We start from the raw sequence: 16,099 nt of genomic DNA, 5'->3' as shown, positions 1-16,099 counted from the left end.
GGGGTCCCTCAGAACCATAGTTAGGTTCCTCACCTGTGCTCCGAGCTGGATACCTTACCCTAGATATCCCTAGTGCTGGGCCCTAAATAAGGAATGGATGGGATGAGCTCTTCGTTAACCCCACTCAGGGCTGGCTCCAGGTTTTTGTGGGCCCTGGGCGAAAGAGTCTCAGTGGGCCCCATCCACACACAGACACGCACATACAGATACATACACATACAGGTATATGTACATATTTAAAGAGAAATTCAGAAAAACACACATAAACAGACATAAATGTATACACAGTCATATACACTGACACACACAGACACACATCATACACACAGACACATTAGATGTATTATTAATATGGGGAAGCCGGCAACAGCCTCATTCACCTCCCCCACTTGTCTCCTATCCAGCTACTCCAGGGCATGTGACTGTGGTGCACCGATTGGTGGCCGTCACTAATAGACATGGCCGCACACAGACACTGCTGTATATACATCACAGGAGAGGATGGGAACATACACATTGCGGGGGGACATACACATTATTGAGGAGGGGGCATACAGCTTCAGACGGGGGTACAGCTCTGAGGGGTATACAGCACTGAGGTGGAGGGGAACATATAGCTCTGGGGGGTATACAGCACTGGGGTGGAAGGAACATAGAGCTCTGGGGGGTATACAGCACTGCGATGCCGATACAATTGAAAGTGCGATCCTCAGGAGGGGGGGCCCATGAGAGGATAAGTGGGCCAGAGCAGCGCTGGCATTGGGCCTCTCCTCTCTGACTCACGGGCTCCAAAGCGGCCGCCTGGCTTAACGCTATTGGTGGTGCACCCCCTGCCAACGCGAGTGGGCCTCCTCGGTGGTCTAGGGCCCCGGCACCAGGTGTGCCAGGTGCTGACACCGGCCCTGACCCCACTACACACTTAAGAAGGCACAAGGAAGACACACAGGAAAAAAGTGTTTGAACTACTTATCCACAGATGACTCAGGTAGAAGTTCAGCAAAGTTTCAGCAACAATACTACAGAAGAGTGCAAGCCACCTGCCTGCATCCAGAGATTGAGTGAACTGAATAATATCACCACCACAAGCCCAGGAAAGGTGGGAGTATTTAAACCCAAGGGGAAATGCAGATGATTGGCAGCTGAACAGAAGAGGAGCTCCACTGGATCTTAAAGGGAAAAGGATGAAACCCCAGCAGACGAGATCCCTAGTACAGTGAATACTCACAACAGGAATAATAGATAGTAAGGGAGCATTTTGCGCAGCCAAATGCTGTGCCCTTATATTGCCAGACACCACACCACTGTCTGTCACCCGTTACGCATCTATGACAGTCACCAATTTCACCAATTTTCTAAACAAATATATTTCTAAAGCTGCTATTGACATGATTTTCTCACCAGATGTTGGTAGCCACCTATTCAATAGATACAGTCAAAGAAATTAAACCATAGGAAATCATAAATTAAGTTATGTTTAAAATGAAAAATTACACAAGGAAAAAGTATTGAACACACTTACTGAAATAATAATATAAGTAATTAATGTTTTGTAAAAAAGCCTTAGTTAGTGATGTCAGCCTCAAGATGTCTCCTGTATGGAGAAACAATTTGCATGCATTGCTCAGCTGTGTTTTTGGTCAATTCTTCCACAAAAACACTCTTCAAATTCTGCAGATTCTGTGGGCTCCTTCTATGAATTCTGAACTTTAGATCCTTCTTAAATTTTCTTTTTAATTCAGGTCAGGTGATTGGCTGGGGCATTCTAGATGATAGATTTCAGCTGGTGTCATGACTTCCCATGGCTTTTTACATGTTTTTTTTTTCCTTGTATCATTTCTCATAATGACACATAACTTAAAGAGAACCTGTAACCAGATTTGTACCTATTAAACTAAAAGAATCCCCTTCTGCAGCTCCTGGGCTGCATTCTAGGAAGGTGCACCTTGGCCCTGACTCCCCTTCCAGACCCCAAAAATAACTTTATAAAACTTGGCCGATAGGTATGCTAATTACCTGTGTTGGCCAGATGGGCGGGCTCATTTTCTGCTTCTTTCCCCCCTCCTGCTGATCACTTGATTGATGGGATGACGCCCACCAACATCCTCCTTGTTGCATTTTCTGCAGCAGTAGGGGGGAAAGGAGCAGAAATAAGCCCGCCCATCTGGCCAACACAGGTAATTAGCATACCTAACGGCCAAGTTTTATAAATTTATTTTTGGGGTCTGGAAGGGGAGTCAGGGCCAAGGTACACCTTCATAGAATGCAGCCCAGGAGCTGCAGAAGGTGATTCTATTAGTTTAATAAGGAAAAATCTGGGGACAGGTTCTCTTCAATTTATAGACATCGTTGGTTTGATTCCTTTGCCTGTGTGAATTGGATGGGTTGTTACCAACATCTAGTGAGAATTTCAAGTCAATAGCAACTTTAGATATATATATATATATATATATATATATATATATATATATATATATATATATATATACTGACAAGCAAAAATGGAAACAATGTTTTGAACTTTTGACTTTCAGGCTCCATATCAGCTACAGCTTCAAATGTGACACTACCTAGCTTCATTTTATAGACAATCATCCTAGTTATCTCCTACATAAATTTGACTTGCAGCTATTTAGCATCTGATTAGTTATGCAAATTCTTGTCAATTTTTCTTCCTGTATACTACAAATTATAACCTGTTCTCACATTCCCTAATAGCCCAGTATGTTATTAGGTTGTTTCTCAAGCAAAGGGTCCCAAGTTCCAATCAAGGAGCAGGCACGAAGAAGATTTCCCAAAAAAAGAGAAACATCATCATTCAGCTAATCCATAATAGGCTCCCAGCCAAGAAAATTGTCAAACTGCATCAAGTGAGGCCATGAGAGTTAGAAGAATATGAAATGAACTCCATCCATCCATTCAAAAGCCTAGAGGTATGCGTCCAGGCAAAATATCGGAGTCAACAAGTTGGCTTATCACAAAGTCTATCAGTTCTGGTGCAAAAAACACAGCAGTGGAGGCGGCTTATATGCTTTGTAATAATCAGATCACAGACATCTATGCAAGCACTGTGCGATGCATGTTACAGAAATCTGGAATGTTGACACAAAAAAAGGGTGAAGAAGCCTCAACTTCATTATCATCATAAGAAGTGTTGGCTCGAGTTTGCAAAAAAGTATGAAAAGTGAACAGTAAAAGATTGGAAACAAGTGATTTTGGGGATGAGATGAAAGTCAATAGACTCAGATGAGTGCAAATGGGTCTGGAGGAAACAAGGAAAATCTGAACTAATCTATTGAGATATTGAAAGAACTATCAAGTTTGATGGAGGAAGCCTGATGTTATGGGATTTTTTCACAGCCAGAGGCGTTGGATACTTGACCAGGATCTATGGTGTTCTCATTGCTGAGTTATATGCGAGTATCCTACAAGACGAGTTTATTCATATCCTCGAGAACTATGAGTATGAAAAGGATGACATACTATTCCAGCAGGACAACAACCTGATGCATACATCAAGATTGGCAAAAAAAATGGTTCAATGACCATGCTGGTCCCCACAGTCCCCAGACCTCAACATAATCAAATACTTGTGGGTAGAGTTGAAGAAAAAGGTGATTACATACCCAAGTGAGTCAACCAGTATGCACAAACAGTGGGAACGTGTAAAAAAGACCCGGGATAGATTTTGGTCGAGATATGCATGAATCTGATTGAGCGCATGTCCAGAAGGCAGAGTGAAAAGCCAAATGTGGACTTACATCATAATAAAAATTTAAATTGATATTTTTAAGCACAAAACAGAAACAATGCAGTGACATAACAAGACTTTGCATAACTAATCATATGCTAAATAATTGTAAGTCAAAGTTAGGTATGAGATAGCCTATATGGTTGTCTAGGAAATTAAGGTAGTCTCATGTTCAATGCTGATGGGGAGATATGAAGCCTGAAAATCAAAAGTTCAAAACATTCTTATCCTTTTGCTCATCAGTGTATATATATTTGTATATATATATATATATGTTAAAAGAATGCCTTGTCTAGGCTGGTAGACATACATAAATGTGGCAATTTACGTACTTAGCTACTCAATTTTCCACCCAGACCTTTTCTTGTAAGTATATGTTGCAGTCACAGAAGTTGGCACCTGTTCACTCTTCATTCTATTAGGAGGTGCTAGTAAGTTTTGTTCCTTTGTAGCAAACATTTGGGAGTTGTGACTGCCTAGTTATTTGACTGAGCACTACACCCAACAGTTTAAGGCCCCCTTCACACGCACGTGTCTCCGGTACGTGTTAGGTCCGTTCCTTCACATACCAGAGACACAGGCACACGTAGACCCATTAAAATCACTGGGTCTGTGCACTCGTGCGTGTTTTGCTATGGAACGTGTGCCCGTGTGTTCTACATGTAGACATGTCCTTGTTTTCTCCGGCATCACGGGTGTCACACGGCCCGCATACGGACCACACGGATGTAGTGTGGATGCGGTCCTGTTTGACACGTGCCGGAGAAAACTCACGTGTCAGAGTATAAAATAACAAATCTTTACTCACCTTCTCCTGTCCTCTTGTCTCCGCCGCTGCTGTCACTTGCTTCCAACCGCAGCTCATTATGCTCATTTAATATTCACTTCACTGCGGCCGGAAGCAGCAGCAGTGGGGAGTCGGCAGGACCGGAGACAGAAGTTCAGCACCACGGACAGCGACACCAGGAACAGGTGAGCAGAAAGTTCCCGTTCTCCGTGTGTTATCACGGATAACACACGGAGAACACACGAAGTGCCATAAACACGGCTCACGGAGGGGAAAACGCACCTTTGACACGTCCGTGAAACACGTGTGTGATTTTCACGGACGTGTGAAGGGGGTCTTAGGCTGTTTTTAATTAGTGTTGGATCCTTCCTACCTTTTAGTTTTGTAAACCTTGGCCGAGGAGAGATAAACCAGATATTGTAAATTCATATGAACAAAGGAATGCCCTGTCATGGCTGTTGTGCACACATGAATTTACCATTTTTTTGCTATCTCAGTTTCATCAGTACAGTTTATATAGCAGCAATTTAAATTAAAATATATGTTAATGTAAATTGGCTGCTCAGTTTTTGTATAATTGTTTAATTATTGATTTGATTAAAAATTATATGCAGTGCATCCTACTGCGTCAACAATTGATATGATATTGTGTAGTGAAAAGGAATATAAAAAGGTTATTTCTTTTTTCTATACTGAACAAAAATATTCAATGTAACTCTTTTGTTTTTGCTCTCATTTTCCATGATCTCAACTCAAAGATCTAAGACTTGTACACAATGTACACAAAAGGCTTTCTTCCACCAAATATTGCTCACAAATTTAATGTTAGTGTTAATGAGAACTTCTCCTTTGCCAAAATAATTCATCCACCTCACAGGTGTGGCATATCAAGATGCTGATTAGACAACATGATTATTGCACAGGTGTGCCTTAGGCTGACCACAATTAAAGCCGCTCTAAAATGTGCAGTTTTATCACACAGCACAATGCCACAGATGTTGCACATTTCGAGGGAGCAGGCGATTGGTATGCAGACTGCAGGAATGTCCACCAGAGATGTTACCCATGAATTGATTGTTCATTTCTCTACCATAAGTCATCTCCAAAGGCATCTCAGAGTATTTGGCAGTACATCAAACCGGCCTCACAACCGCAGACCACGTGTAGCCACACCAGCCCAGCTCCTCCACGTATAGCATCTTCACCTCCAAGATCGCTTAAGACCAGCCACCTGGACAGCTGCGGCAACAATCAGTTTGCATAATTAAAGAATTTCTGCACAGTCAGAAACCGTCTCAGGGAAGCTGATCTGCATACTTGTCATCCTCATGGTCTCCACCTGAATTCAATTTGTCATTGTAACTGACTTGAGTGTGGAACTAGTCACATTCAATGACGTCTGGCAGAGGTGTTCTCTTTATGGATGAATTCTGGTTTTCACTGTACAGTGCAGATGGCAGACTGGCAAGTAGTGGTCACACCAGTTACTGACTGGTTTTCTAATCTCCCTGGACACCTTCCAATACTGTAAAGATGCACAATTTAAAATGGTCTTTTTTTGTGGCCAGCTTAAGGCACACCTGTGCAATAATTATGCTGTCTAATCAGCATCTTGATATGCCACACCTGTGAGATAGATTAATTATTTCAGCAAAGGAGAAATACTCACTAAGGCCTCTTTCACGCGTCCGTGCCTCGGGTATGTGTTTGGCAGTTTTCTCACGTACTGTAGACCAATGTATTCCTATGGTTTTGGACACATGTAAGTATTTTCACACAGAACGTGTGTCCGTTCCGTACTTACATGTGTCCGTGTGTTTCTCACGCCGACATGTCTGTTTTCTCTCTGGCATCACGGGTGTCACATGTAATGCAAACGTCTCACACGTAATGCAAACGGACCACACGGATATGTTCTGTGTGACACGCACCGGAGAAAAGACATGTGTATGTGAGAAAAAAAAACAAAACTTTACTCACCTTCTCCAGCCCTGCAGTCTCTGCAGCTGCTGTCACTTGCTACCGACCGCTGCTCATTATGCTCATTGAATATTCACTTCACTGCGGCTGGAAGCAGCAGCAGCGGGGAGTCAGCAGGAACGGAGACCGAAGATCAGCACCATGGACAGCAATGCCAGGGACAGGTGAGTAGAAAGTTTCCGTTTTCCGTGTGTTATCATGGATAACACACGGAGAACACACGTGAGCTATAAACACGGCTCACGAAGGGCAAAACGCACCTCTGACACGTCCGTGAAAAACATGCGTGGTTTTTCACGAACGTGTGAAAGAGGCCTTAGACACATTTTTGAACAATAAATGTATATATATATATATATATATATATATACACATATATATATATATATACATAAATACATATATATATATATAGATATATATATATATATATATATATATATATATATATATAATATATATATATATATATATCTATATATATATATATATATAGTGTATATTGTCCATGTGAATGTATTCGTCCATAATTTTGTTTTACGCTAGGGTTATCAGCCTTGAAATTAAATACATCTCCAAAACACTGAATATAATAAATGTTAGCTGCATTCTGTAGTTCTATTCTTGGGTAGAAAATTGCTATCCTTCTTGGCCTTAAGGTAGAAAAAAATTGCAGTCATCCTGAAATCACTACTGTATGATTTATTCTTGTTTTTAAAATTCAAGATAGGTAAGCCCTCCTAACCACCCCTGGGATAGAACAGAAGGTCAAATTCACAAATGAATGTTTATATTTTTCATTTTTCCAGAACTGTCTTTATTTGACTGTTGCAAATTAACCTCTTCCCGCTTTAAATTTACGGTGATGGCAGGATGTATTCTCTGTATAGTACCATAAATGTGCAGGGTAGAGATTTCACAGGCACGGGATCTACACCTCACTAAGTGTTGAATTGTCGATTGCAATTTATAGCAAACGCCTTCCGTCAATGGCCAAGATCAAAAATAACTCTGATTCTGATCACTTATGAATCAAATGACATAGTCAACAGAGAATTCCCAGATTTTCCCAACATTTACCCTGAGGTCTGCTTTGACTGCACAGTCAAGACCCTTACTGTCTAAAATAAACTTGGTTAAATTGTTAAGAAAAAAAAAAACAAGAAAAAATTGATTTTAATACTGTATTTTTTGGATTATAAGACGCACTTTTCCTCCCATAAATTTGGGAGGAACATGAGGGGTGCGTCTTATAATGTGACTGTAGCTTACCGGGCAGTGGTGGAGAGGGGTCTGAGGAGGCAGGGGCAATGCTGCAAGCTGTGAGATGCTCTTTGCTGTGGGTGGGCGGTGTGCTGCTTGCGGTGCTCTGCTCTGTGCTGTGGGTGGTGCTCTACTCTGTGCTATGGGTGAGAGGGTGGTGTGCTGCGAGCTGGGGTGAGGCAGCAGCCATCCTGAAGATGGGCTTCAAACAGTGGCGCCTGGAGTCGGTGCGTGAGCAGATGGAGCTCTCGGCTCAAGATCTTATCTGTGCATGCGCTGCCTCTGGCTCATTGAACTCCCAGCGGCGGACTTAAGAAAAATGGTACCTGGAGGTAGTACATGCTCAGATAAGATCTTGGCTTGTCATTGACCCGATAGCTCAATCTGCACACTCACTGAATCTGGGTGCCATTTCTTTGAAACCTGCATCGTCAACATCTTCAGGATGGCCCCTGCCTCACCACAGCTCATAGCACACAGCAACACTCACCTGCAGAACAGAGCAGAGCACCGCCTGCAGCACAGAGCACTGCCCACCCGCAGCGCACCACCCGCCAACAGCACAGAGCAGAGCACTGTCCAAAGCGCACCATTCGCCTGCAGCACAGAGCAGTGCACCGCCCACCCACAACACAGAGCACAGCTCACAGCCTGCAGCATTGCCCTTGCTTTTTACGACAGTTCCTGGATGTTTTCTCTGCCTCACAGTGGCACGAGCATCTGGGACACCAGCCTCACCATCGTCCTGTTTCACCACCTCCCCTGCCTTCTAGGACCCCAGCTCCTGCAGTACTGCCGCCCTCTACCCCCAAGGTAAGACACCACTGGATTATTAGATGGACCGCATTTTTTTCCCTTTTTTTCTCTAAATTTGGTGTGAGTCTTATAATCCGGTGCATCTTATAAAGCAAAAAATACAGTAGTAAAAAAAACTACACATAATTGGTAATCCAATATTAGTAATGACTAGTAATGGGAGACTAGCCCAAGCTTTTTGTAAAGTCTGAGTTCGATGCTAACTAACTGAGATAACGCAAACTTGCGTCCGAACCCCGAGCTTGGACTTTACAGTTATGGGATGGGGTGGAGGGGCTGTAAAATAAAGAATATAGTTAATAATAAACATTGTCATTATACATAACGGTCCCGCTATCTCCCGGCTGCTTCTGTTTCTGGGTCCGATCATTAACTTCCGGCGGTATTCACTGCACTGCTCGTCCCTCAGTAGTCTTCGGCTTTTTTCGGCTATGTTCGCGGTGACATCAGGGTTCACGCAAATCCATGGCTTAGCCATGGACTCGATTAAACTTTGACTGTTACTGTAAATGCCAGCCTGCTTCTAGCTCTGTAGAGACGCTTGCCTGTACAGTGCGATGAAGCAGAGCTGACATTGCTCTCCATATGGACTACATTGGATCAAGGATTTATTTATAATAAAGATGGAGTCTCTAAATTTTTTTTGTTTTAATTTAATAAAAAAATGTTTTCTATGTGTTGTGTTTTTTTTACTGTTTACTAGAAATTCATAGTGGCTATGTCTACTTTGGCGTGATACCATGAATTTTGGGTTTAGTACCAGCTGAGAATACAAAGCTGGTATTAACCCCTTTATTACCCAGCATGCCACCGCCATCAGGGCCTCTGGACGAGTCGGGTAAAGTGCCTGGAGATAGCGCTAAGAAACAATACCCCATTACCAGGGGAGGCTGCGGGCTGTGGTTTTTAGCGTTGAGGCCCAGAACCCTTGGGCTTTACCACGCTGAGAATCCCAGGCCCCAGCTGCCTGGTTTTACCTGACTGGCAATCAAAATATGGCAAGAGCCCACGCATTTTTTTTAAAAAACATTGTATTGCACTCGCACCAGTGCAAAACTATGGGGCAATGTTCGCCTGTGCTTGATTTCTCATGCCAAAGCGGCATGTGGAATGAATCGCAGCATACTATGTTTGGCAGCGAGTCTCGGCTCACGCATCCCCATACAAGTCTATGGGAGTGTGTGAAACATCGCACTTCACTCGCTAGTAATGACCCATGCGCTAAAATTTAAACAGTACTTATTCTATGCTGGGAACTCAAAATCAATTGTTATATAATTATTATTATTATTATTATTATTATTAGGGATGATCGAATACCGCAAATATTTGGCAACGCCGATATTCGCCGAATAGGTCGCCGCTATTCGACTATTTGCGAATATTCAATGCGCAATGTAAGTCTATGGGAAACCCGAATAATTGCCGAATAGCAACTATTCAGGCTTCCCATAGACTTACATTGTGCATCGAATATTCACATAACGGCGACCTATTCACGAAGCCGAATATTGCCGGATATTTGTGATATTCGATCATCCCTAATTATTTATTTTATTTTTAAAGACCTAAACTAGATTTGGTTTTACTGAGAGAAAATGAGAGACATGTAGGTTATGTAACAAGAATTCTGTATCATCTTTGCATCTTTTCCTAGCTCTCTGCTCTGTACTGTTTCTGTATAATTACTCTTAATAATTTATGAATAAATGAATAACTAGATGTCACCAGTTGGGGATGTGATGTATAACAGTTTGACACTGTCCAATCACAGCAAACTGTAACAAAATTAGTTTGCACATACCCTTTAATGAGGAGAATATCAATGCCCAACTGTTAATTTTTCAGAAATCAGAGCAATAACAAAGGAATAGCACAATGAGTTCTGAGAAAGGAGGACCTGGAAGTGTTATTTTGTCACTTCAAGTTTTTACAAAAATATATAAAAAATGCAGCATCCACTGAGTGTGCTAAGGTTTATGTGATCATTGAATAAATCACTTTAGAGCAGCATTAGTGCTATATTGACTATACATATAGAATTAAGGTTCTTTGTGCATAGGTTTGCCAATCTGTGAGTGCCCTTCTGCCATGACACATCATACCTTGTTATGGATGGGAACCTAAAGTATCAAACTTGCCTCTTCTGAGTAAAGCCCTAAAATTGTAAAGGACAGGGCCAGGTAAGATAGAGTATGAGACAGGTGGAAGTGGTGCTCAACCAAATCTGGAGGCAGTCACAAACCCCAAACTCAGCTGCAACTGCCAGTAAAATGAGATAACATATGTTAGCATTAAATATATACATTTTGAACTCCATTGCCACAATATAGCATATGTAAGATTGTGGTTCTTTGTGAACAAGTTGGAAAATTTGTGTGTGCCAATCTCAAGGAGCTGCATTGTGAGAAGTATTGTAATAAACTTTTTGGCTGCAATTATTGTATGCAAATTGGTGTCCTCTACTGTTACTTTTTATTTCAATAATGTCAGGATGGGGCTACCAGACCAAGACTTGGGCAATCATGTCACTACTATAGTCAAAGAAAGTACTTGTGAAATGCCCCCTATGTTATTGAATTGCCCCTTAACCATTATGTGGTTGCAATATTTCTTGTAAGGATTTGTATTGTTTTATACATTGATATTTGTACTATTATTGTGTGGTACTTAAGGATGACTCAGCACTTCATATACCATTAGAGTCCACAGCTTTAGGTAAATAATACAAAGTACTGGGATTTGGAGGTCTACTAGGGTGTAGCAACCTCGTATAGAGTGGAAGATATCCGTGTAAATACAGTAGGTGTTTAGTTTTCCAGGTAAAAAAATGGCTCCTACAGACTGTCTTGGAACATACTCTTCATATTTCTGCTGCTGTTAACTACTGTCATTTGAGCCTGGCTTAAAAACGTGCCTCTGTGGTTATTAGATGTGTAATCATCAAGCTTATATACCATCATCTGCTGTGACTAATCTGTTGTGGTATAAAGCAAAGTTTACGTCAGTTTTACAACACCACTGCTGCCTCTCAGGTTTCCTCTCTACATCATCATCATGGGGTATGCCACTTGACCATCCAGCTAAGAGGGAACAGTAAGGCTGGTATCACCACCATGTGCCCACCACCACATCAGAGCGCCAAGCATCGGCCACCACTGATGACACTAGGGATACCCAGTCCTAATGTACTGGATATACTACATACTTGCAGGCACTTGTTAATACATTTGTGCCATGAATGATAGAGTTCTAGTAGTGGTTTTATCTTATTGAACCATAGATTGCCTACAACTGAGTCTTTTGTTGTAACAGAAATGAGAACTGGCAGTATCCTCTTCTGATGGCTGAAACATGCACATTTAATGAACTATGAGTGACTCAGAAGTAACTGTTTTTGGCCTGCCATCATAGAAGCTGTGAGGTAAATCCGGAGATATGACGATAAATCATGATATTCAAGTTATGTCAAGAAGCCCTCTCCTGGTGTCACCCCCCCTTTCCTTCACACAACTCCTTCAATCAGAAAATTTACCACAGGGATAAACGGTTTGTTTAGCAGATAGGTGTCAAAGGAACTGGTCTGTGTTCCACTTACACCTCCAACAGCCATCTCCTCTGATATGGAGATTAGTGTTCTCTCAGGCCTCTAAAACAAAGAGAGAGAGGAAGAGCCCCTGGGAGCTGTGTCCGCTCATCAAAGAAAGTGGACAGTGACCTGGCAAAACCAAAAGGGAGTTAGTCACCACAGGAGAGCATACTGCTGGCTCCGTAATATCATACCCAGTCATGATATTACCGTGCGTCTCAGCCATACACCCCCTACATCGTTAGAATCGGGACTTCGAGCCGAATCTGTGCATATCCTCGGAGTGTATATGGCACCCTGGGGCGGCGAGATATAGAGAACTGCTAGTAGGAGTCCGGTAAATGAGTCGTGCTTGGACTCAAAATGCAGAGGGGACCCGGGCGGATCTGATGGCACCAGAACCGTCCCGATCGGACCTCCCAGTCCGGAGTTGCAGGTAATAGCCCCTTCTGGGATATTACTCTGACTCCATGCAGGGGGAGTGGCAGTGCTTCCCTGTGAGGTCACTAAGGTAGGAGGGGACCTGGATTTGCCCAGGTTGATAACCCTACTTCGGCCATTTTCCAGTGTTCTTTTGCTCGGGGGCCTGGTTGGGAAAGACCTGTGAGGGAGATCCTGGAAACCTGGTCCACGGCGCCCCCCTGTGGCCAGACGCACAAGGTAACTGCTGGAACTGTGTATGCCTGTTTGTAAACCATGCTTTATCTGTAACTGTACTCTGACATAACTGTATATTCTGTAGATTCCCTATTGTATATATTGTAGTTTCTAGTGTGCTTTAGGCTGATTAAATTATATAATTAATCTTGGGCTGTTCTGTTATCTCGATCTTGAATCCCACGTCTGTGTGTTCGGCTAATAGTTACCGTGAAGCGGTTGGTGGCAGCGAGTTTGTGCCAAGGATTATTGTGGGGAGGCCAGTGAGATTCGGGGAGATTTTATATATTCCGCCCGCGGAGGTCGGGGGAATATATACCCTACTCTCACCGGGGACCCTTCAATAATCGGCATAAGTAGTATAGCGGCCTCCTTGCTTATTGTCGGGCAATTCCATAATTGGCCTGACTATAAGAGGGGCGCTAGAGAGCGCATCACGTGCTCTGTCTGTCGGTCGGGAGGTATAAAGGAGGGGTGACCCCCACTTGTTACCCCCCGATTGTGACGTACTGGTAGCCAGCGCGGGGGATTTCTGAGTGACCCCCCCCGGTGGTTCGTGACATATTGGTGGCATAGCGGTGGGATCGAGATAATAGTGTGTGTGAGTGTGAGACCCATACTCCCAGACACTAAAGACTGCCTGCAGCAGCTGTGGCTGCCGGGGTCTTCAGACCAGACCAACACTAGAGTGTCAGAGTGCAGATACTGTAAGGTGTGTGGGTGCATCAGGTGGCAGTTCTGTGTCAGTGACCAAAGTCTGCAAGAATGGCTGATGGCACCAGGAGCAAAGCCAAAGGAATGGCCGATGCTCAGGCCAGAGACGATGAGGAGGTTGTCCACGAGCCCTCCAAGAGCCCGACGCCAGAGAACAGCTCTGCAGAGGACATTGCACAACCTGGCAATTATGGACAAGATGAGGAGCAGCTCACCCAAGGGTCCTCAACGAGCCAGATGCCAGCCCTCCGCTCTGCAATGGACAGTGAATCACCAGGCTCCGCAGCGGGCCGCAGATCACCACGTGCCATTCCACCGAGCCTGGGAGGCTCGGATAGCCTTCTTCAAATGGCTATGGCCCTACTCCAGGCTGGAGACTGGGAGGGCTACAAGGAACTCATGGCAGAGCGCAGGGCAGAACGTGAAGCTGCGGAGCGCAGGGCAGCGTGTGAGGCTGAGGCTGCGGAGCGGCAGGCAGCGCGTAAAGAGCGAGAGCGCCAGGCAGAGCGTGAGGCTGCGGAGCGACAGCAACAGGCAGAGCGTGACTACCAGCTGCAGCTAGCTCAGCTCCGGCCCTCATCAGCCACATGTGACCTTCAAGACACCAAACTTCCAAAGGTCCGTGTTGAGGACTTCCCAGTGCTGGAGAAGGATGGAGACTTGGACTCTTTCCTGACTGCTTTTGAACGGACTTGCCTGCAGCACCATCTGGACAAGGACCAGTGGGCCAAATACCTGACCCCCCGTTTAAGGGGTAAGGCCCTGGAAATCCTTGGGGACTTGCCTACTGAGGCAGATCAGGGCTACGACACCATCAAGCGGGCCCTGATCCAACAGTACAACCTCACTCCGGAGTCCTACCGCAAGAAGTTCCGGACCCTGCAGAAGGGACCAAAGGACTCCTGGGCTGACCACCGGCGGGCACTTGCCCGAGCTGCCGACCACTGGACCCAAGGCCTGCAGCTTACCACCGGACCAGAGATCCTAGACTTGGTCATCACAGAGCAACTCTTGTGGAACTGCCCTGAGGATCTCCGCCAGTTCATCCGAGACCAGAAGCCAAAGGGGTCCACGGCTACAGCTGCCCTGGCCGATGACTACACCAACAATCGGGCTCCTGAGGCCAGGAGAGCAGTCACCAGCAGCACCTGGAGAGGGGGTAAGATGAATTCTGCGACTGCCCCACCTGCCCCTAGACTGCAGGGGGTGTCCCCCTCAACTCCCCTCTCCAGGCCCGTGGCAGAACCAAGACGGTGCCATCAGTGCAACCTACCTGGACACTTCAAGGCCATGTGCCCTCAGCGTCCCAAGGCCCCGGCTCCGTCCCCGTCCCAAGGGCTTCCCAAGGTGTATTGTGTGGGTGGGGGTGGTGGTAGGTCCCTGGACAGCTTCCAACCTGTCACCGTCAGCCGGTCTGTGACCATAGGACTGCGAGACAGCGCCTCGGAGGTGACTCTGGTGCGGCCTGAGATGGTGTCCCCCCAAGACTTGATACCTGGAAAAACCCTCGCTGTCTCCGGGATTGGAGGCATTGACCCGGCGCTGCCTGTTGCTGGCATTTATGTGGACTGGGGCGCAGGGCGAGGGGTGAGAGAGGTGGGGGTAACTGATCGGATCCCCGCAAACGTGCTACTTGGGACAGATTTGGGGCAGATAACCTCCCAGTTTGGGCCCCCCCCAAGGGCTGAACCTTCAGCCAGTACTGACATGCCTCCGGACAATGTTAATGTGTTATCTATGAATGATGTAAGGGAGGAGGGAGTAAACTCTGATATTTCTGCTTGCACAGACACCATAGACACACACACAGCTGCAGCTGTGACAGGGGAGGGAGTCAGAGAAAGGTGTGACCATGCCTCTACAAGTGATCAGCCAGTGAGCTGGGATCTGTTGCCCTCTGCAGGGATAAGCAGAGAGCAGGGTGCTGCAGGGGGAGGACCAGTGTGTGGGGTGGGGGCTACCACAGCAAATGTGGGGTCCCCAGAGATTTCACAGCGGGGTTCTGTTGCTGCAGGGGGGGAACAGGCCGGTGAGATTGGGGCCGGTCCAGGAGCGGAAGTGCTCCCAGGTAAGATCTCGGTACATGGTTCCCCCACAACCGGGGTGTCAGGAAGCCAGGTAGGTCTGCCTGAACCGGCGACTTGGTCAGGAACGGAGGAGGAGCAGGCACGACCCACGGTCGCAGCGGCTGTGGCCGCTGTCACCCGCAGTGGGAGTGCTGGAAGCCAAGGGGCCTCCCGGAGGTCCGATAGCTCTTCCCCTCCTGACCAAGTGGCAGCCGAGTCAGGTGGAGGCCAGGACACAGGTCCCGGGGTACTGACTGAAGATGTGACAGTCTCGTCGATTCTGGCCACATCTAGTCAGGGGTTTCAGGCAGCGTTAGAAGCTGACGACAGCCTGAAAGCTCTTAAGGAGCAGGCGGCACAGCCTCCCTCGGACTCGGACCCGGAGCGAGTGGTCTGGGACCAAGGACGGCTGTACCGGGTCACGGTCCAGCAGGGTTCACCGGAGGCGTGGCCCAGGGACCGACAGTTGGTGGTACCCT

At 45.6% G+C, this 16,099-nt stretch overlaps 1 protein-coding gene across 3 annotated transcripts in view; it reads left to right on the top strand.

Moving 5' to 3' along the window:
- Window positions 1-16,099, top strand: part of CDH23 (cadherin related 23) — a 1,872,161-nt gene that overhangs the window by 254,067 nt on the left and 1,601,995 nt on the right. The window lies entirely within an intron of this gene.

The sequence above is a fragment of the Anomaloglossus baeobatrachus genome, chromosome 5 (assembly GCF_048569485.1).
Source record: "Anomaloglossus baeobatrachus isolate aAnoBae1 chromosome 5, aAnoBae1.hap1, whole genome shotgun sequence".
NCBI classification, from domain to species: domain Eukaryota; kingdom Metazoa; phylum Chordata; class Amphibia; order Anura; family Aromobatidae; genus Anomaloglossus; species Anomaloglossus baeobatrachus.
The sequence above is the reverse complement of the archived record's forward strand: the minus strand, read 5'-3'. Positions and strand labels throughout refer to the sequence as shown.